This window comes from Vicugna pacos, chromosome 11 (assembly GCF_048564905.1).
Source record: "Vicugna pacos chromosome 11, VicPac4, whole genome shotgun sequence".
Lineage (NCBI taxonomy): Eukaryota > Metazoa > Chordata > Mammalia > Artiodactyla > Camelidae > Vicugna > Vicugna pacos.
The window spans coordinates 23,558,062-23,581,581 of NC_132997.1; the positions used below are offsets into that span (position 1 = coordinate 23,558,062).

Consider the following 23,520-nt stretch of genomic DNA (forward strand, 5'->3'; position numbering starts at 1 on the left):
TATATCAGTATCTGTAATTCTCAAACTCCCAATTTATCTCTTCCCACCCTCTTTCCCCTAGTTTGTTTTCTATGTCAGTGAGTGTGTTTCTGTTTTGTAAATAAGTTCATTTATCTTTTTTTTTAAGATTCCACATATAAGTGATATCATATGGTATTTTTCTTTCTCTTTCTGGCTTACTTCACTTAGGATGACAGTCTCCAGGTCCATCCATGTCACTGCAAATGGCATTATTGTGTCCTTTTTATGGCTGAGTAGTATTCCATTACCCATAAATATACCACAACTTCTTTATCCAGTTATCTGTCAGTGGACATTTAGGTTGTTTCCATGTCTTGGCTATTGTAAATAGTGCTGCTGTGAACATTGGGGTGCATGTATCTTCTTGAATTAAGGTTCCCTCTGGATATATGCCCAGGAGTGGGATGGCTGGATCATATGGTAAGTCTATTTTTAGTCTTTTGAGGAATCTCCATACTGTTTCCCATAATGACTGCACAAACTACATTCCCACCAGCAGCATAGGAAGGCTCCCTTTTCTCCACACCATCTCCAGCATTTGTCATTTGTGGATGTCTGAGTGATGGCCATTCTGACAGGTGTGAGGTGATATCTCATGGTAGTTTTGATTTGCATTTCTCTGATAACTAGAGATGCAAATTTTATTTCTATAAATACTGAAAAAGAATAAAGTTAAGAGATAGACACTATCAGATTGCAAGACTTACTATAAACTATGGCCATTAAGACAGTGTGATATTGATTTTTTAAAAAGACATATGGATTATTGGAAAAGAAAAGAGTTCAACAATAGATCCATGTAAATATAGGCAACTGATCTTGGGCAAAGAAAAGAAACAAAGGCAATTCCGTGGAGAAAAATAGTCTTTTCAAAAATAGTCTTTTCAGTGTGCTGGAGCACTTGAACTTCCATATGCAAAAAAGGAAAACAATGTAGACACAGACCTTACACCTGTCACAAAAATTAACCCAGAATGGATTATTGTAAAGAAACACAGTTTTCCTCTACTCATGCACAGAACATTTTTGCAACCAGATGTGTGGGTTTTCCACACCAAGCAATTCTCCAACACATGCTGGGTGTCCTCCTATTCAATTAATTCTGACACTAACCCAGACTTAGCCCAGATCCCATGAGATTGCCTGGCCCCACTTTAGATGCTAATTGCAAGTCCCAGTTGTCACCTGTGCTTCTGACCTACTGGCTCTAAATCAGTTTCCACACCTCTCTCCTAAGGTTCAGCCCCTTACTAGAGCAGCTCACAGAACTCAAGGAAGCACTTATGTTTACAGGTTTATTATATAATAAAGGATACAGGTGAGTAGCCAGGTGAAGAAATATGTAGTGTGAGGTCCAGAAGCGTCCTGAGCACAGGAGCCTCTGTCCACCTGGAGGTGGGATGTGTCACCCTCCAGGCATTTGGATATATTCACAGACCCAGAAGCTCCTCAGATCCCATATTTTGGGATTTTTGGAGACTTCATCACATAGACATGTTACATTGACTTCATTTCTGGTCCCTCTTCTCTCTCCAGAGAATGGGGGGGGCACTGCAAATTCAAGCTTTTAGTTGTGGCTTTGCCTTTCTGGTGACAAGCCTCCCCATCCAGGAATCCACCAAGAGATTTCTCATTGAACAAAACATGTTCTTATTATCCAGGATAGTATAAAAGTCTCAAGAGCTCTGTACCAGAAACTGGGAAACTGGAGATTATAATATATCCCTAGTCTCCCCGGGTCTGTATTTAACAATTATAGACCTAAATATTAAGCACAATACTATAAAACTTCTGTAAGAAAATATAGGAGGAAATTTATGTGACCTTGGGTTTGGCCTTGAGTTTTTAGGTATAACCTCAAGAGTACATTCCATGCAAGAAAAAAATGATAAATTATACTTAATTAAAATTAAAAACTTCTTATTCAGTTAATTTATGATTAAGGAACCAAGAATATGCAATGGGAAAAGGATAGTCTAATAGAGAGTGCTGGAAAAATTAGACAGCCAGAAGCAAAAGAATGAAAGCGGGCCACAACCCTAACACCATGCACAAAGAATTAACTCGAAATGGAGTAAAGACTTGAACATGTGACCTCAAACCGTAAAAATCCTAGAAGAAAGCATATGCAATGAACTCCCTGACATGGGTCTTGGCAATGATTTTGGACCCTCACACCAAAAGCAAAACTAATAAGAGCAAAAAAAAAAAAAAGTAGTGGGACTACATCAAAGATTCTTCACAGCAAAGGAAACCATCAAACACATGAAAAAGCAACCTACTGAATGGGAAAATATTTGCAAATCAAATATCTGATATGGTGCTAATATCCAAATTATATAAAGAATTCATATAACTAAACAGCAAAAAAACAATTTGACTAAAAAATGAGCAGAAGATATGAGTAGACATTTTCTCAGTGAAAACATACAGATGGCCAACACATACATGAAAACAATGCTCTCTACCATTAATCATCAGAGAAACACAACTCAAAGCCACAGTGAGATATCATCTCACACTTAGAATAGTCGGAATGTAAATTGGTGCCATCACTATGGAAAACAGTATGGAGTTTCCTCAGAAAATTAAAAATGGAAGTACCATACGATTGAGCGATTCTGCTTCTGGGTATTTATCTGAAGGAAATTTTTTTAAAATGGAAAAGATATAGGCAACCCCATGCTTATTGCAGCATTATTTACAATAGCCAAGATATAGAAACAGCCCAAGTATCCACCAGTGGATGAATGGATAAAGAATCTGTAGTGTGTAGTGTGTGTGGAATATTAGTCATTCATAAAAAATAAAACTTGCACAGACCTCAAGGGCATTACGCTAAGTGAAATAAGCCAGGCAGAGAAAGACAGATACCATGCGATCTCGCTTATATGTGGTACATAAAAAGAAAAACATAACTAAGCTCCTGGATACAGAGAACAGACTGGTGGTTGCCAGAGGTAGTGTGGAGGGAGGGAGAAATGGGTAAACTGTTTCTGTGGGTTCTTTTTTTTTTCTAATTTAAATAAATTGAATTATAAAATTTCAAAACTTTTACTCAGTGATTCAAGAGACATATCACAGCAAGAAAATACTTGCAAAATACACATTTGTTAAAGAGCTTTCATCAAAAAGTGCAAAGAACTCTTAAAACTCAACAAGTGGGAGAACAGGTAGCCCACTTAAAAAATGGGCAAAAGATCTGAACAGTCAGCTCACTAAGGAGGATGGCAAGTAAGTGTACGAAAAGATGCTCACCATCATCTGTCAGAAGGGAATTTCATACAACGAGATACCACTTCATGTCTCTTAGAATGGCTAAAATCCCAAACACTGGCCACGCCAAATGCTGGGAAGCTTGTAAAGCAATAGGCATTCTCATTCACTGCTGGTTGGGGATGCAAATGGCACAGGCCCTTTGGAGAACAGTTTGGCTGTCTCTTACAAAGCGAAAATAGTCTTACCATGCCAGACAATCCAGTGATCTTATTTTTCCAATTTATTTGAAAACGTAGGTTCACACGAAATCCTGCAAACAATTGTCTATACCAATTTAAGTCTTAATTTCCTAAAACTGGAAGCAACTAAGGTGTCCTTCAATAGGTGCATGGATAAACAGGCTGTGATACAACCAGAAAATGGAATGTAATTCATCGTAAAAAAGAAGCTGTGAAAAGGCATGAAGAAATCGTAAATGAATATTGCTAGGTGAAAGAAGCCAGTGTGGAAAAGCTATGTATTGCCTTGTCCAAATGTATGCCTTTCTGGAAAACAAAAACTATATGGGTTGCAAAATGATCAGCTGTCCCCAGGGGTTCTGGGAGGGGAGGAATGAAGAAATAGGTGGAGCACAGAGGATTTTTAGGGGAAGGAATGGGTTTTATTTTACTGTAAGTCAAAATCCATAACCCTACCTTGTGCTTTACACACTAGAACAACCAAACTAACATCTTTGAGCATAAGCACTTTACGCTGTATCCGTTCACAATTCATGTATTTATTCATTTACCCAGGAAGTGATTATTGAGCACTATACAATAGGTTAGGCCAAAATATTCTGTATGCACTTGGACTTGCTTCATTCTTACTGGACTTTCCCCATCCGTTGCCAGGCATTTGCCTGTTTAACATTCTAAACTCTTGTCGGTCATCAAGTGCTCTGAACACGTACATAGTACCCCGGCCCACCAAGAGGCAGTACGTCCTCTGATATTCTCGTTTATGTGAGCTTCTTCTCTGCTTGAGTGTTGCACCATACAGACCATTATTTAGTTACACCTCTTCTCTGGAGGCTTTACAGTTGGGGGAGCGTTGTTACTAAATGACTGTAAATTCACCACCACCAGTCAGTGAAAACCTCGTGAAACACTGTGTTTAAAGAAGGATACTTTTAATATCTGTTTTCTGTGGGCCTGTAAAACATATAAAATGAAAATAATGCAGATTTTTAGTAAGTTTCAGAGATCTTTACATGTAAAGAAGAAACATTATCATATCTTAAAAGCCAAAATCATGCAAAATCCAATCAAGAGATCAACTTTCATGGACTGTAGAGTTCTGGACAAGACTCAAGGTTTAGGTGATGAGTATGACTTGGATCCAGAGACAAAGCCTACCTCTTGAAATTACAGTCATGGACATAACAACTACAAATGGGGTTGAGGATTGTGGACCAGAACGTAGCATCTCAACCAAAATCTTCTTTTAATAGAGATGGTAACTGTCTTTCTTTTATTTTTTAAAAAGTGAGTTAATAGATTATATTTTTTAGGGTGGTTAGATTCACAGCAAAATTGGGCAGAAAGTGTAGAGTTTTCTCATATATTCTTTGTCCCCAAACATACAGCTTCCCCCACTGTGGACATCCTGCTTCCACTGGTCCTTCTGTCACCACTGAGGACGCTGCCCTGCAATGCCAGGCGTGGTTGTTTTTCCTAGTAGGTAAGCATCTTCTTAGTTTCAGGAAGATTCTAAATATTTAAGATAATCAAAATCATAGCAATAATATTATTGTGTTAAAGAACATGTGTGCATTTTTAATGTAGAATTTCTCTCATCAGAACTAAAACTAAAATGTGAGGTCGAGCAATTGATTTGAACTTGTGAACTTAAGTTGAAATCTTTCTGACTTGGGACATTTATGTGACTTGAAACTTCACTGTATTTACATTTGTAAGAATTATCTAGTACTTAGTCAGGTTTTGTTTCTTAGGTCAAAATACTTGTAAAGGAAATGGAGTGTATTAAATTTGCAAATGCAGTTAAAGGTATAAAAATGTGTATACAGATATAAAAGCATAAAATATGAAAACAGGGCCAGATTTAGCAGGAATAATAGCCCCTCTACAACTGACAGTTAATAATTGCTCAAAATAAAATGATTATTGTAATATGGACTTTAAAACTTCGGGAAGAACTAGGATTCTGAATCTGTGACTTTAATTATTTGAACATTTATTTTAAAAATCTCAATAGACTTTTTGGAATAGACGCAACTGCCTCTGAGGCAAAACAAAACAAACCTCTTGTATGTAACACCTTTTTTTCCCTAGAGTAAATCAACCTTCCTCTTATCTTTTTTTTTAAGTTTCCTACACAGAAGCTTCTCTGTTTCTATTGATTAGAACTGTGTACAGTTGTAACCCTTCCATCATACACATAACATACAGTAACTATCAAATATCTGATATTAAAATAACTTATTGACCGATTCTAATATTGAACACAGAATAGCTCTATCTCTATTAACAATAAAAAAACAAAACCACTGGGTATCTTAGAAAATTTCAATTCAGACAATTATTTCACAATTTGGAAATCTGAGTAATCCAACTTTAAGGTGACTTTCTCATTGTTGAAGCTTGCGCTGTTGATGTGCGATCTGGGACTGCCTCTTGCCTCATGCCACGTCTGCATATGTTGTACCTGGGAGGTGGGATCTTGCAGTTGTGCTTGCACTGTGCCCTGGTCAGTGTTCTGGACCCAGCTAACTCATCCAAGCACCTCACCCTCAGCCTGAGTGTCCTTGCGGAAGAACTCCCCACGCACCTTCCCAAAAGCTTCACAATCCACTGATACCAGGGTGTCCCCTTCTGCAGTGCTCGTGCTCAAACCCTCCTCCTCCCAGGTGGCCGGGACCACCGGGAGACCACCAGGCCAACGGTTCCCCAAACTGCGTAACTGCCACGCCTGGAAGCCAACCCTTCCTTGAAACTTTCAACCTTCTGTAATTGTATCGATCAACAGATAGGCTTTGGGTTTTTTTTTTTTTTGCATTTACCTCTTTAATATCTTACAGAGAAATTCCAAAGCACAGGGAGAATGTCTCATTTATTTTTGATTCTGTAGTGTCTGGCAGAATGCTTTGGCACACAGTAAGTGCTCAATATATGCTGAATGCAATACAAAGTTTCTGAAAAAGGTGGCAGAGTGTGACAAAATGACTCACATTTCTATTAATTCATTATCAAGATACTTGTATCAAAGCAATGCGCCTCACACTAAAAGTGCATCTGAGATGGCCTGAAGCATGGTTAGGATTTTGGTCAAGTGTCAAAGTGAAAACAACATGTAACAGCTCACCTGTCCTTCCCACCCATTCTTGCATCAGTTAGATTCCACGGGGCCTTTGTGCGCCCTGTGCTTGAGTAACACTGAGGCTTCTGAATTCATGGGTTGTTTCTGCATCTTGATTTTACACATTATCTTTGCTGTAGTGAAAAGAAGTTGGAAAGAAGGAACTTGAGCTCAAGTCCTGATCCTGACATAAGCCAAACTCAGCCGAGCAGCTGTGCAGCCTGGGCCAGCTGCCCACCCTCTCTGAATGTCACTTTACTCATCAGTAGAAGAGGATGATGCCAGAATCTACCTCATGGCAGCTCTGTGCTTATAAAATACAATCACAACATGTAAATTCGGGGAGACTAAGCAGATGAAAGACACAGGCCATGTGCTCACAGGAACTATTTCTCTCTTTGGTCTTGACATTGCCTTCTGGATCCTTCCTACTCAGAGCGTGGTTCCCGGCCAAACAGCCCAGCCCCCTCTGGACACCTTCCAAAGGTGCAGAGTCCCAGCCTCACCATGCCAGACCCACTGAATCAGAGGCTGCATTTTAACAAGATCCCAGATGGCTGCACATTGCAGTTTGAGGAGCACTGTCTACATAAAATGGAAAGAGTGAGTGTGTTCATGTCTTATTGCTACTGTAATATATTACCACAAATTCAGGGCTTAAATCAACAAAAACATATTATCTTACAGTTTAAGAGTTCAGAGGTCCTAAAACCAGCGTATGGGCAGGGCTGCTGCTTTGTCAAGCTCCAGGGGAGAGTTAGTTTCCTTGACTTCTCCAGCTCCTAGAGGCCACCTCCATTCCTTGGCTCATGGCCCCTTCCTCCATCCCTCCCACCACTGCTTCTGTCCTCGTGTTTTCTTCTCTGACTCTGACTCCGCGGCCTCCTGCTTTCACTAAGAAGGACCTTCGTGGCTACACTGCACCACCTGAGTCATCCAGGATACTCTGCCCATCTCAAGTCCCTTAGACTTTAATCACTTATACAAAAGTCCCTTTTGTCATGTGAAATACCATATTCACAGGTTCTGGGATTCTCATGGGCATCTTTGAGGGGCCATTATCCTGTCTGTAACAGATACTGTGTGACTCAACTTAGCTCAGTTTATCAGAAATCTGTTTCAAAACAGTGGCAAGTAACCGACATGCTCTCATTCGTTCTTTGATGCCATCATCTGTATCTTCAGTATTTTGGGGTCTAAATGCTGCCGAACCATTTATTTATGCTTTTTGTCCTCACTCTCTTCCACTCCCACCCTCCAAACTCCACTCCTTTCAATGTGCCCCCCCACCATTTCATCTTTACTCTCAACAAATGCTTTGGCCTCCTAGTTCACAAAGAAATTACAACCCACCCAATGGAAATATCTCCAACTTCTTGACATTCTTTTCTTGACATTTATTTATTCAGCAAATATATATTGGATGTCACACTACGAGCTAAGCCCTGTAACCAGACTTGCAAGGTAAAGTGGCTCCTGCAAGGAACTGACATTCAAGCTGGGAAAAATCAACAGAGAAATAAGGAGAGGAGAGGGAAGAGGAGGGAGGGAGGGAGGAAAATCAGACAGTAAAAAATGCTGTGCCGAGAATATACGACAATGGACTAGACAGCGACTTAAGAGGGAGTGGTCAGGGCAGCTCCTCTGTAGAGATGGCTTTTCAGTTGAGATGTGAACTCAAGGAAGAACCCTGCTTTGGGGGGAGGGTATAGCTCAGAGGCAGAGCACATGCTTAGTGTGTATGAGATCCTGGGTTCAATCCCCAGTCCCTCCATTAAGATAAATGAATAAATAAATAAACCAAATTACATCCACCTCCTTCCCCCCCAAAAGTGAAAAATGACCTTATTTTAAAAATTTGAAAAAAAAAAAAAAGAACCAGCCTGCTATGGAAAGCACAGCAGGCAGAGAAGACCATGACAGCTCAAATAGACATGCTGACTTGCAAGGACCCCCATGTTTTTCCGTTCTCTCTCCCCTGGCTTAAGGGAGCCCTCCACCTTTGCTCTAGATTAGTAGTCTTCATTGTGGCAGCCTGTCTTCGGGAATAACTGAAGACTTTCCAAAGGCTTCTAGGGCAAGTGCGTTTTTAGGAGCCATCTTCCTGATCTTAAACTTCCGTGTGTATTCCTCTCTAAGATTATCCGTCTGAGGCCACACTTCGGAGTCAGGATGTCCTCCCTTCCCCTCCACCTCCCTTTCACGGTTACCCTTTCCTCTCTTTACAAAAGACAGCAGAGCTCTTACCCAGCCTAAATCTTCATGTGTGGCTTTGCTCCCAGTGGGTAACAGCCTTGGCACGTCCAATGAGGGACAATTCCAGATGTGGCTGGTGGAGAAGTGAGTGTGAAGATAAAGAACATCTGAGATGCTGGTTTTGTGTCACCTTGACTGGGCTGGGGGACTGCCAGGCAGCTGGCAAACATTGCTGGTGTTTGTAGGGGTGTTTCAGGATGGGGTTAGCATTTGAATTAGTAGACTTTTGAGTAACGAAGATCACCGTCAGCAGTGAGGGTGGACATCATCCAAGCCTCTGAGGACAAGAATAGGACAAAGACGGGCAAGGAAGGGTGAATTTACTCTCCCTGTTTAAGCTGGGACATCCATCCTCTCCTGCTGTGGGACCTCTGCACTCCTGGCTCTCACCTTTGGATGTGGATTAAAACTACACCACAGCTCTCCTGGGCGTCCAGCTTGCAGACAGCACATGGTAGGACTTAGCCTCCATGACTGCATGATCCAATCCTTTATAATAAATCTCTTTCTATAGAGTTATATATGTATCTCCTTTGGTTCTGTTTCACTGGAAAACTCTGACTAATACAGCATCCAAGTGAGAACACACAGGCTATTTTTTGAGAGCTTGCTCTGGCAAGGGACTCCGCCACATGACTTGCATTTGGTAGAGACTGGAAGTCAGACGAAGGAGAGGGAAAGCTTCGTGGTGGAAAAGGAAATCTTCAGGTGTGCTCTGATTAGAGGCTGTCGGCCCCGGGGACACTGGAGATGGGCATCTTATGGGACTGGTGTCAGGGGCAGACAACCACATCTCCTTCCATGGTGCTTCATTTTATTGTGCTCTGCAGATATTGCATTTTTTACAAATTAAAGGTTTGTGGCAACCCTGCATCGAACAAGTGTCATTTTTTTCCAACAGCTTTTGCTCACTTTGGGCATGGTGCCACATTTTGGTAATTCTTGCAATATCTCAAACTTTTTCATTATTTATGGTGATCTGTGATCAGTGCTCTGTGATGTTGCTGTGGTAATTGTTTTGACATCTTTGGCAATAAAGTATTTTTAAATGAAACTGTGCTTTTTTAAAAGACAATGCTATTGCACACTTAACAGACTACAGCATAGTCTAAACATAACTTTTATATGTACTGGGGAACAAAAAATTCGTGCAACTCACTCACTTTTTTTTGCTTTATTGAGGTGGTCTGGAATTCAATCCACAATATCTCTAAGGTACGCCTGTACCTGACTCTCCGGTTAGCCCTGAGTTGAAAGGCGAGCAGGGGTGGCAGGAATAGGGAAGCTGAAGTCGCTGGCCACCTCACAGTCCTGATTGTTCTGGGCCAGTTGCTACAGAGGTTGTGGTTTGGTTTCTTGGACGGGTTTCTGCAGAGGTTGTGGGTCAGAGTACTGTGGTCATATATGGTCTGGCTATTGTCTGTTTGTATACTCGAGATGTCATGAAAAATTCTGATAACTTCAGAGACTGAGTTGTAAATTCCATTGTAAGTCAGGGAATTTCTACTCCTTTGCTTTCAAAAGAATTGCAGAGGGGAACTACAGCACTAAACATTTTTGATGCAAGGTTATTCTGTGATATTTTGGCATACATCCTGGAAAGAGTTCAGAACAATTAGGTAGAATTTCTATAATAAAACTCCTTTCATTACCTCTATTTATTATATGAATAGGGTGTTCGGGTTTTTTTTTTTAATTTGCATTAGAAAAAGTCAAATATGAATTGAACTGATGCTGACATTTGTCTTATTAATATGTCACGTTTATCTATAGATACATGAATTAAACTGTAAAGTTCTACTCATCTCATTAAGAGATATGTTTCAATAATGTTTTACTTATGTTTAATAGTTACTATCAAAATTATAAAAGGTTATGCTCTTTTATCAACTATGTAATAAAACAGTTATATCTAGATTGAGGATGAATATTTTATTACAGTCATATTTTTGTTGCAGATAAGTATAGTAGATTGACTAACAGAATGTAGTATAAAACTCGGAAATTAAAAGGGTATGAATGTTTGAGGAATGAAGCATTTTGAAATTGCTAAATTGTTTAAAAAAAGAGTTTGTTCATTTCTTGTTTTAGCTGTTTACCTTCTCAGTGTGTGGAGGTGGGCACCAAACTGCTACAGTATTTTGATTTCATTGACTGTATTAAAAAGATACAATATTTTTAATATGATGGAAATTACATCCTTTGCAACTACTATACTTAAAAAGAAAACATCTGGATATCAAATTTAAAATACATGAATTGTACATATTTTTGCAAACATTTTTCAGGATCCTGAGCAAAATAGTTGGAAGGCCCATGAGCTAAAACATTGCTTTTCAAACATAAGCATGCATCAGGATCACCTGACCTTGTGAAACACAGACTACTGGTCCCCTCCCCACAGATTGCTCATTCTCCCGGTCTGGAGTCAAGCCGGGGAATCTGCATTTTCCATCAGCGCCCAGGTGGTGTGAATGCTGCTGGCCCACACCTGAGGACTCCAGCACTGCTCTAGGATTGTAAGCCTACATCCAGTTGTCTAAACTGGCAATGCGGGTGCCCTCTTGACCCGCCTCCTTCCCCCACATCCTGCACACATAAGTGCACCGTCTTTTCCACTTATGCCACATGCCACATAAGAAGCGAGTGAAACCAATTCTCTCCAGGCCCCACCATTACCCAGTGCAGGCCTGCCTGCTTTCCCCAGGGCCGCTGCCACCCCTGCCGGGCCTCCCTCCATCCACCTCCCCACAGTGCAGCCACAATCGATCGATCGTCACACACTAGCTTAGAACCTCTCCCAACCCTCCCTTCTCCTGAAGATGCCAGACCAAATTTCTTCTTGTGTCTCTTGGCCTCTGCTCATTTCTTAGAATGTCATTCCCCATGTCCAATCCACACCGCCTCTACAGACTCCAAATATACTGAAGTATTTATTGTTCCTGTAATGAAACTTACTGTCACACCAGTAAACAAAGGATGTCGCAGCCATCAAGCCATCAGCCACTCCCACCACCCCCGAGGGTGAGGCAGAGGGAACTCAGGATGGAGACAAGCAGGCCACGTGCTGTCATGCTCTCGGCCACTGCAGCGGCCCACAAGGTGCTCCCTCAGGAAATGCAGGATGGGAAGCTCAGGACACTAGTCCTGGATGGCTAAGGTGCACATCAAAGGGATGGTTTCAATGAGCCCAGACTCTTGCGCCTTCCCATATATGGATAAGTTAAATTCCTTAACTTGAGATATCTGGTTTTCTTTAACTAACAGTAATTCTTTGATGTTCCAAACCTGGTCTTAGTGGCAAAACTCCTGGCTCCTCCCCTGCCTCTTCAGAGCAATCTCTTAGAGTGATCTGAGAGGCACCCTCCTGGGCTTAAGTCCTCAGAAATGTCTGCCTAGTAATACATCATTCTCAGCTTTTAGGTAGTGCATTTTTTTTCCCAGTCAACATTCCTTTAATGTGCTGTGTTCTTTCTCACCCCTGCGATGCAAGTTAAACTCTCTGGAAAAGTCCTCTGCTTCCCCCAGCCCTTGTTTACTGAGCTAAGTCTTCCTCATCTCCAGATGCTTCTTAGAAGTCACTTCATCCAGAGCTCATTCTGGACTCTTTCCAACGTCACTGAACCAAACTCGGGACCACCCGCCCGCGTGCAGTGAAGCCCATCTACTGACGCGGGGCAGCGGTGAGGGAAGGTGCCGTGTTTGTGGAAAAGGCCCTGGTACAAGGAGCAGGGGCGGCCCCTGCTCTGAAGCCCTGAAATCCCCGAAGGGTTTCACTAAAACATTGTTAAAGGCCGGATGAGGGAGGTCGCAGGGCTTGTGACCAGCTTGTGCACAGTCCTCTGATTGGTTGCTGGTGAGGTCACAGGGCGGGGTCACCGGGGTTAACGTCATCCATCCTTAGGCTCCAGGAGGCCAGGGGGTCATGTGCTCATGATTGTCAAGTAGTTAGTGTCATCCATTTAGTGGGAGGGGGGGATTTCAGTCTGTAAAATGCCTCAGGGAAGTATCAGAGACTATTCTCTGGGTCTTCCGAGAGGAGCTACAGAGGGCAGATGGGGAAGGATCTCGCTTGGTTACACGACCAGCTCAGACCCCTCCGAATGTGCCTTAGGCCCCCGCGCTGCTGCAGTGGTCACACACCACATCTTAAGCTTGCCTGTTAGCTTGCCTGTCTGTCTCCCTCTAGATTTCGGTTCTCTGGGAGCAGGACCTTGTCTTGTTCAGCGCTGTGTCTGTAGTCACAGTGCCTGGAGCATAGGAGATATGAAGCAGTTTTTTGTTGAACAAATTCACGTGCCTCCCATCTGCACTGCACTGATGTCCTGGTCCCTGCCCCCAGCAATGCACATAAAACTGTGGCAGGAAGACACAGAGAAAGAAAAGACTGTGCAGTGAACTGCGTGAGTGTGACTGAGTGTCATGCAACTGAAGTTTAAAGAGGGGAGGTCATGCTTGATGGAATATTTGAGGAGACAAAATGAAGACCTTGAAACCCCACATTTTCTTTTCATGATTTTTGTAGTTGAGAACAAAGGGCCTTTTTTGAGCCTTTAGGCAATGCAGTGAACTACTTATTTAGCATCAATCTTTTCCAAGACTGGGAGCTATCATACATCGAGAGCTTCAGCAGCCTGCCTTAGGACCTTAGTGCAGTGAGTTCAAAGCCTGTAATTTCTATGGATTATTGTTATTTTTGCATCAGTTCATATCTGGTCACCGGGGATGTAGACAGATACAGAATTTCAGTTTTTGGAAACTGCATGAAGTTTTATCGCACCAAGGAGGTGACAAATGGTTTCTCCAAAAGCTAGTTTAGTAAAATAGTCTCGTTGAAATGGACATCATAATAGTGTTTTCCTTCAGAGATATTTAAAAGCATACATTTTCATTCAGTTCAAGTCTCATATACTATACAGAGTGAAACTACTTAAAGATTCTAAAAATCATGTATTCTGACATCTATGATAAAGGCAGCTTTAAAAAACCTTTTTAACGAAGATTAACTTTAAACATTCTAAATGTTGACTTGGCATCTTTATTAAAAAGTTCAAAATTCCTGATTACAGTGTTAATTAAAATACTATATAACAAAGATGTAAGTTTCTCTTGTAAGAGAAACAATTTTGTTCTGCCATCATTGCTCCATATAATATAATCATCAGGCAATAGTATTATTACCCCTGCCCAAGGGTCTGCATAACTTAGTTAAAAATAAATATTACAGTGGGGAGATATAGCTCAGTGGTAGAGTGCATGCCTAGCATGCACAAGGTCCCGGGTTCAATCTTCACTACTTCCATTAAAAATAAATAAACCTAATTACCTCCACTTCAAAATGAACAAATAAATAAAAAATAAAATTAAAAAAAATTTAATTATGCATTTATGTTTATTATTATGTTTATTTAATATATACTGCTGCAATTTCCTTGAATATTTCTATAAAGAAAGTATCCAGAAAAAAATTAAGGCTCCAAATAAAATCTTCCAGGGAGAAAAGTGATTTGCTACAAATAAGCCAGGAACAGTAAGAGTGTGAGAGGCAGACACAGAAGTGGGGCTGCCTGCAGCTTAGGAAGCCCTGCTGGAGAAATGACCCAAGGGAGCATAGTAAGGAGGTTTATGAATGTTCGTGGGAGGCAGTTCTGGACATAAAGGTCAATAAAAACAAGGGAGGGTTTTTGTAGTGGGCAAGGGAGACAAAGCGCGCAGTCAGAGGATGGGCTTGGGCAGAGTCATGCATGAGCCGCGTGCAGGAGGCTGGAGGGCCAGAAATGCACACAGATGCCAAATGTGTCAGGTCAATGTGAAGCTGGGGATGCCGAGAAAAGGGAGCAGATAAGAATGGAGCAAAAAAGGGCAGAATTACTGGAGAAGGTGATTTGTCACTGAAGAGGAAGGGGCAGAGGTGAACAGTGAGGATGAATTGGAGAACATGTCACAGTACTTCTGATGCACAAAAGTGAAGTATGCACATTGATTTTGTAACATCAATGCTGTGTATTCCTCTAAGAAAATAGCCATAGAGATTCAAGAGGAGAAATCAACTAATTTGGGGGGATGGTAATTACATTTATGTATTTATTTATTTATTTGTTGGTGGAGGTACCAGGGATTGAACCCAGGACCTCATGCATGCTAAGCAGGCACTCTACCACTGAGCTATGCCCTCCCCCCTCAATTTATTTTTAATGCTGAAGAAAACCCACAAAGTTTGCAAATGAGAAACATAAGGATTTGTTTTTAATGCCATTAATAGGTTGTTTGATACTGAAGGAGGTACTAAGGACCCACACTAAACCATAGCAAATGGAAGAAGAATTTCAGATGGATGAGTAGGGAAAATATGGTACCATGTATCAAACAACAACTTTGGCATGTATAAATTTATTAGTTGGACTGACCCTGTTAAATTTATAATTATTTTGCGTATCTGTGCAGCACACATCTAGGTTGATTAAATACTGCATAAAAACATTAAATGTACTTTGGCATCAAAGTTAAAAAGAGCCCATCATACATAACTGAGTGCATTCCCCGAGTAAGGCATGTATAAATGAGCACTCTTCATAGCTTCCACTCAAGGACCATATACAGACATGAGTGGATAAGCAAAGGAGTAAATACTAGTTTCTTCCACCAACTCATTTGCTTCTGAGGCTTAAAATATTGACTACATTTTCACTTTTCTACTGTGCTTTGTAAGGAAGTTAGTGTCAGAGCTTAAAAGACTGAAAAACAATGGACTCAAACAGAACTATTGTTTCCAGGAAAACCTGTGTTGTAATTTATAAGAGGAATAACAGGATTTTGTTTTGGTTTTTGTTTCACAATGTTGCAAAAGGTTGTATTCAGCTAATCGTGCTTAACTGTCATTTTTAGGTTTCAGAGAATGCTGATAATTTTGGCAAAATTCATGGGAACTGTCCAAATGAGACAGAGTTTAAAATTACAGACAGAGGGTACCCCAAATTCTTGAGTCACTTTTGGGAAGGGAGTTAACTGTATTAAATCCCTTTGGTTAGCTCTTCTCACAGCAGCTTAGCAGGTGCTACCTTTGTATTGCAGACCCAGCTGCTGAGGTGAACTTCTGGTTAATGACCTTATTCAAGGTCACTGAATAAATAAGTTTCAGTCCTAGGACCAGACGTCTAACTTTAGACTCAATATGTGGAGCCTGCCTCCTGAGCTGAGTTGCCATTAATAGATTGTTAAATACTTTGAGTTTTCAAATCTGGTTTAAAAATTTAATGTGATTAAACAACAAAAACAGGTAACACATGTGTAATTTATGTACTTTTTGTAGCATTGTTTAGTGCTGATTAAAAATCTAGATGCCCTCAAATTCAGCTTTAGAAATACTGTTTGTTGGCCAACAAACTGTTGAAAACTTTGGCTTTAAATTAGTTGCCAACACTGAAAAATTAGAAGTTTTGTGTAGCTGGCTTTCTGGCTTCTTAAAGTCTTAAAAATCTGATGTGATGTATAGTGTAGTGGATGTAGACAATATTGTATTTTAATCATTGAACTTGCTAAGAGACTAAAAATTATTCCAACCATTAAAAAGAAATGATAGTTATGTAACATGACAGAGGTGCTAAATTATCACTACAATAGCAATCATAAAATGTGTCAAGTTGACATGTTGTACACCTTAAATTTACACAATGTTATATGTCAGGTATGTTTTCATAAGATTTTTCTTGAAGAGCTGAGAACATTGGCCTATATTCTCAAATGATAAAAATCCCCTGGAGCTGGGCAGCACGGCCCCCTTTAGATGCTGAAGTTCGTCACCATCTTCAAGGGGCTTCTTCATCTTTCACATTAAGAGCCTGGCTCTGCAGGCTCATGATTAGAGACCCCTGCTGTGGACGGGGTCTAGTCCCAGCACCAGGTTAGAAGTGGTCAATAGTTCTAAGGCTGTTTTCCTGTGCATGCCAGTCAGAGCTTTTACAAGGAATTAGCCTATCTTTTTTTTTTTTTTCAGGAACATCCTTATTGCGTTACAGAAGAAATGCCTATAGCTATGTTTCAACTGACTTTTAAAAAATATTTTATCGAAGTATAGTCAGTTTACACAGTGGTGTCAATTTCTGGTGTGCAGCACACTGCTTCAGTCATACGTGCACATACTTCCATTCGTTTTCATACTCTTTGCATCACAGGCTACTACAAGATACTGAATATAGTTCCCTGAAAGGATTATCCTTCCATCTTATCTTTCTCCACTTATCTTTCTCTACTCCCTACCATCATCCTCCTGTTTCTGTTCCCAAACACTAGCCTTTCCCCAAATATAAAGTACACTATTCTCTGTCTAAAATACTCACTGTGCCTAAATACAATGTATACATGTCGATATGTATGAGTTTATGCATTCTACTGATTCGCCTCGCCCAAAGGGCCTTCTCAGTAGTACCAGATACTCCAGGGCAACTGTCCACATCCTTCCTGTCAGTTCTAATATCACTTCTCTAGTTGACTTACATACAATGTGTCAGGTGTACAGCAAAGTGATTCAGTTACACATATATATATTCTTTTCCAGGTTGTTTTCCAAGTTATTACAAGATATTGAATATAGTTCTCTGTGCTATACAGTAGGTCCTTGTTGTTTGTCTATTTTATATATGGTAGTATATATCTGTTATTCCCAAATTCCTAATTTATCCCTCCCCCATCTTCCCTTTGGTAACCATAAGTCTGTCTTCTATGTCTCTGAGTCTGTCTCTGTTTTGTAAATACATTAATTTGTGTCATTTTTTTTAGATTCCACATGTAAGTGATATCATATGATATTTGTCTTTCTCTGACTTGCTTCACTTAGTATGATCATCTCTAGGTCCATGTATGTTGCTGCAAATGGTAATATTTTATTCTTTTTTATGACAGTAATATTCTCTTGTGTGTATACACACACACACACACACACACACACATCTTCATTATTTCATTCTTTTTGATGGCTGAGTATTATTCCAGTACCACTTCTTCCATGAAGACTTCTCAGATCATCCCACTTCCGTCCTCTCCAGTGTTCCTCACTTCCTCCTGTTGGATCCTCTATACATGGCATCTTGCCTTATGGTAATATGGCTATTTATCTACCCAGCCCACCCCTACCCTGTTCTGTGTTATTTGCATCTTTGACCTCAGGACCTGGCTTTCTTCTCTACCTTCTTCCACTCCAGATTACCTCTGATAGGAATCCCCTTGCCCTGCAAGGTCTGGGCAAGCACCGCTGTTAGCCGAGCATGTTGGTCCAGCCAGCTTGACCTACCAAGAAAGGGGAATTGGACATTTCCCTCTAAAGTGCTGCTTCAGGGACACTTCCACATGTCCTTGGCAAAAGGGATAAGTTTGTTGTGATGTATTAATCCCTGACCTTGGGAAGTATGGCATGGACAAAAGAAATACAAATTCCTAGTATCTGGAGCCCAATGTGTTGTCCAACCGATTGGATAATTGGGTGGAGCCACTTGCCTGCTATTCAAAGATGCTGTAAGATCCCACTTTTGTTCCTACTGCCCACAACCAAGAGCTCACATGCAACCCAGCAAGCTGCCGTGCTTAGTTTTCCTGTTTTGTTTTGTTTGTGTTTGCACTTTAAAAAACAAACACACAGAGCCTATGATTTATGTGGAGGCCTAAAAGCATGGTGTTTCTGTTGCCTCCCTGGTTGTGCAGAGGCAGAGTTTTCATCGGGACCATTGACAGCACAGTGGGTCATTCTGGGCACAGGTAGGGGAACTCTGCATTTAGCTGGGGTGGTCCAAAGAGGCTTTTGCAGAACAAACACTTGCTTGAAGATGGAAGTACTTGCTTTAAGGGAGGGTATACACCCTTTCTGGTTCTTGATTTTCCCTAATGAGCAGATAGAGGATTCAGACAGGGTATAGCAGAGTTACTTGGCATAAGACCCAATCACTTTCCAGAAGGGGTGGCACCACCAGGTAGCACTGTATCATCTTAACTTAAAAAGACATGTAAATTTCTGGCTCAAGAGCTATCAAAACTGCTTCCGGGCGATGTCACAGTGTGTTCATCACGGGGAGTTTGGGGCCCTGCTTTTGATCTTTGTTAAGTCTACAACCTTAATCAAAATGATATGTTCTGGTTTCCAGCTAAGGCTTGCCTTAAAATCTTTACTGAGGTGGATTATGGAAAATTGAAATGTCTAGACGAGGCCCTGGTTCGGGGGCCCAGCTGTAATTCAGCCGAATGCATTATCTACGGGAGCCTGGTAATTAAGACCCACATCACAAAGAAAACCCGCCTGCCTAACTGCTCTCACCCCACTCCCCGCCTCGAGGAGCTGATGCGCTCCCACACAGACCGCCCGCTTCTGGCGCTGAACCTGGGGTTTCCGTGAGCCCGCTGTCCCCGCGGACGCACCCACGGCCCAGTAACACCACAAGCGCTGCCCTTGGTTCTCAGGGTCTCCCATTCTACAGCGACACCCCCAGTCCATGGAATACTGACCAAGCATGGCGCCCGCTGGGAGGATCGTTCCCAGGAGAAATCAAAGGGATTAAAATCACAAAGGAAGTACAGCTGCGTACCTGCTTGGTACCGAGATTTATAGTCAATGATCCTCTGAAAGTAGCTTATTCATTATAGTACATCCTTCTAGGGTACTTCCTAAACAAGTATCAGAACACTTGATTGAAAGCTATTAAACTCACACAACAAAAAGCCGAGAAACGGCATCGCGGATTGATTGTCTCAGAAGTACAGCAGCGCCACCCCGCGCCTGGCTGGATTCCGTACTCCCGTTGTGCCGTCCTTGACTTACCCCTTCTGGTCTCAAGGTGATTGTCACACTTCCAAGGATCAAATAAAAACAATGTCTTGCCATAACACTGTTCATTTTTTCATGATTTTTTTTTATTCTATTAGGGAGGGAATCTGTTCTAAGAAGTCGCCCAGCAATCTCCCACCAGGTCACCTGGCCGTGGTTGGAGCTCATGCTTAGTCCTACCGGGAAGAAGGAATGGGAGTATAATATCTTGCATTTTCAGAACGATACTGAGCCAGAAAGGAAGAGGGGGTGTGAGCTGTGCAGGAGGGAAAGAGGGAGATGAGTATTTTGAAGGCAACCAATAATGTCTAACATTTCTCCAAGAGCACAAGACTTAAATCAGTGGCAAAGATTCATTGGCCCTTCGGTGTCTCCTACCTAACCTACATTCTAGATTAAGACTATCAGAACACACTGGCTAAGACTGTGTCATTAACTGCTTGTTTCTTACCTACTCTTACTCTGGTCTGATTTCTGTCTAAATGCTGATTTCTGTCTAAACACGCTGCACCATGACTCAGCCTTGCTTTTTTGTCTACTTCTACTTGATGTGGAATTAATTTCTCTGCTGTTTGACTCTCAAAACTTTCTTATGGCCTTCTGGCTTGCACTCGCACGCCTGGCCCCTCTTGCAGAGCACCTTATCAGGGGGCTAGATTGCTGGGGACCCCGCAGGCAGCCTGACAAGAGCAGACGCACTTGCGTGCCAGGCCCAGAGAGCCAGCACAGAGTAGGCACCTTGGACAGCAGGACACAGGGTCTCAATGTTGGGAAACACCACAATCAAACCAGAACCAGCCTCCCTTCTATTACCAGCTGTGATGGAAATTTGGAAGATAATATTTAGGGACAGAAAGATTATGAATAAGACAAGAAATTTACAATAATAGAAAAGCAGAACATTATTCTTTCCCTACCGCTTCCCTCAAAACAAAAAGATCCTACATATTATATGACCCCATTTATATAAAATGCACAGAAGAGGCAAATCCACAGAGACAGAAAGCAGATTAGTGATTGCCAGGGGCTGGGAGAGGGTGGGGGAAAGTGAGGAGTGACTGCTAATGGGTATGGATTTTGGGAGCACGTGATGAAAATGTTCTAAAATTGATTGTGGTGAAGGTTGCACAGCTCTGTGAATACACTAAAACCCACTGAATTGTACACTTTTAATGGATGAATTGTATAATATGTAAATTATATCTCAATAAAGTTTTTTTAACAAAAATAATTTATATGACATTTTAAAAAGTATTTCATTGAGTCTCAATAGTATGCTTGTAGTCTCACAACCCACTTTGCCAGCCAGCCAATTCCTGGAAAGTTACAGAAGAAGGTGTGAGAATATCCCCAAAGTCTGTTGCAGCAGAGGCATTTCTGCCCTTCAGTGTTCACACCCAGGTTTGCACATCACTCGAGTGAGCAGAATAGACACTGTCTGTCTTGAGCAAAATTGGACACACCGTTACCCTTAGCTTTTTGGTCCTCATTGATGTCGTTCATGGGATAAAAATAATCTCAATTCCTAGACTAAATCAATGGTTTTTACAACATTATCATAGAATATAATCCACTAAGTGCTTAGTTTGTGGCATATTAACAATCTGTGTACACGGGGAGCTTCCATTCTATGATAGATCAGGAAACATCACTTTAACCAATGCCTGAATGTCCCAATCTAGTTTTTGTCTGTGAAAATCATGGTGATCTAACTCCAGGGAAAAGTTTCTGTTTTCTAACAGATAATTCTGTCTTCAATATATAAAGGGAAAGCATTATTGTTAGGGATAATTTGTAACATTCTCAGTGGTTTCCCAGAGTCTTTTCAGCAATTACCCTGGGTGCGTGCCAGGATACCACCCTTGCACCTCCAAGCTTCTAATAGTTTTAACTTCCTTTACAGTAGAATGGAAAATGATAAACGTTCACTGTGTAGAGCAGGGTCTCTAATTCTTTATTTACCTTATTAAGTTAGAATAATTCCAGGCTGTTTACTTACCCTATGCATATCTGCATATGCATCTTTTGGCCCCAAATTTGGGAGGGTAAGCTATGAAAAGCAGCATTTTGCTTGATTTTATCTTCCCCAGAAACTCCCTTAAAAACTAAAAATTTTGTAAATTAAAAAAGACCTGGGAGATATGAAAAATGTATTTAAATGAAAACTGAGGGATATGGGGAAAACAGATTCAGAAGGAGAAGAGGAGAGTTGGCAGCACGGTGAAAATCAGACAGTAAAGAGAAAGGCTAGCCACGGCTATTACCAGAATTGGGAATTTTAAATTCCTTAAATAAATCACAGGTTCTTAGAACCATAAAAAAGTAAAGGGCAAAAATCTGTCATAGTTTAGATCAAGAAACAAAATTCCACACTGTAAAATGATTATGAATCAATAAAAATGTAAAAAAAAAAAAAAGAAACAAAATTCCAGCAAATGTAATGGCTAACCAAATTTAACATGCCAAGATTTGTTTTGTGATTCAGAAATAACACAAATCTTTCATGTTATCTCCTCTGTCCAGCTTAACCTAACCGGTTTGAACGTTGCTATAAAATTGTTTTAAAAGAAAGATACTCTGTTCTTTATTCACCATAGAAGCCAAAAATAGTTTGTAGACTTACTGCCATGGATCTGGTGCCCTTCCTTCCCCCAGTCCATGTCCTGTTTTCCATAAGGAGTGTCCCCACTACCCACCACATGGTCCAACACAGAATTCTGGTTGTCTTCCCCGGCCTTCAATGTCCAAGACTTACCAAGCCTGGTTGACTTGCTCTGAATACTAGCCTTACTTTCTCCTTTACCTCTTCATCCCAGGATTAATATAGGCCCTGGTTAATTCTTGAATTGACCCAGTTTGTAACTCCTTAACTGGTCTTTCTGCCACCCATGGCCTCCGGTCCAGCCTGCATACTGTTGTGGAAGCTTCTTGTGTTACTTTTCTATTTAAAAATCTTCAGAGGTTATCATAAAGTGGTAACATTGTCATGAACTGAAATCCAAACACCTTAGCAGTACACCGAGTCTCTTTGCCATCTGGTGGCCTTCATCTCTGCCACAGGTCCCGTGTCCCCTAAACCACTACTAGACCGGAACTTTCTTTAATGCTTCATGTCTCTTGCTGCTCTTTGCCTGCCAGCCCCCTCCCTGCAGGCCCTGTTCCTAACATGAGATGCCCTATGGAGAGGCCTGTGCGGCAAGGGCTCTAGGGGAGGCTTCGGACAACAGCTAGGAAGGAATGGAGGTCTTCAATCTAACAACACCCGAGGAACACAGTCCTGCCTGCAACCGCCTGAATGAGCTTGCAAACAGATTCCTCCCCGTACTATAGGCTGAATATTTGTGTCCGCCCTCCTCATCCATATGTTGAAACTTAATGTGATGTATTAAGAAGTGGGGCTATTAGTAGGTGGTTAATGAGATGGGACTGCCATGAATGAGTGAAATTAGTGCCTTTGTAGAAGAAACCTGAGGAAGCTCCCTTGCCCCTTCTGCCATGTGAGGTTATAGCAGAGGGCCAGCTAGGAAGCAGGTCTCACCCGACATCAAACCTACGAGCACTGATCCTGGACTATCCAGACTCCAAAACTGTGAGACATGAATTTCTGTTGTCGTTGATAAGCCACCATTTGTGTGGCATTCTGTTATAGCAGCCTGATCAGACTGACGCATTCCTACAGTCACCCCCTTAGATGAGACTGCAGCCCCAGCCAACAGCATGACTGGAACTCCATGAGCCAGAAATAACCCGCTGAGATGCACACAGATTTCTGGACCACAGAAATGGTGAGAGAGCACATGTTCAAACAAGACTAAATTTTGGGGTAATTTGTTATACAGGAATCGATGATAAATACACCA

General features: G+C 41.3%; 1 pseudogene; it reads right to left on the reverse strand.

Annotated features, from left to right (window-relative positions):
- Positions 1-5,820: 5,820 nt before the first annotated feature.
- LOC140699899 (acylphosphatase-1 pseudogene) lies at positions 5,821-19,348 on the reverse strand (annotated as a pseudogene).
- Between the last annotated feature and the right edge of the window lie 4,172 nt (positions 19,349-23,520).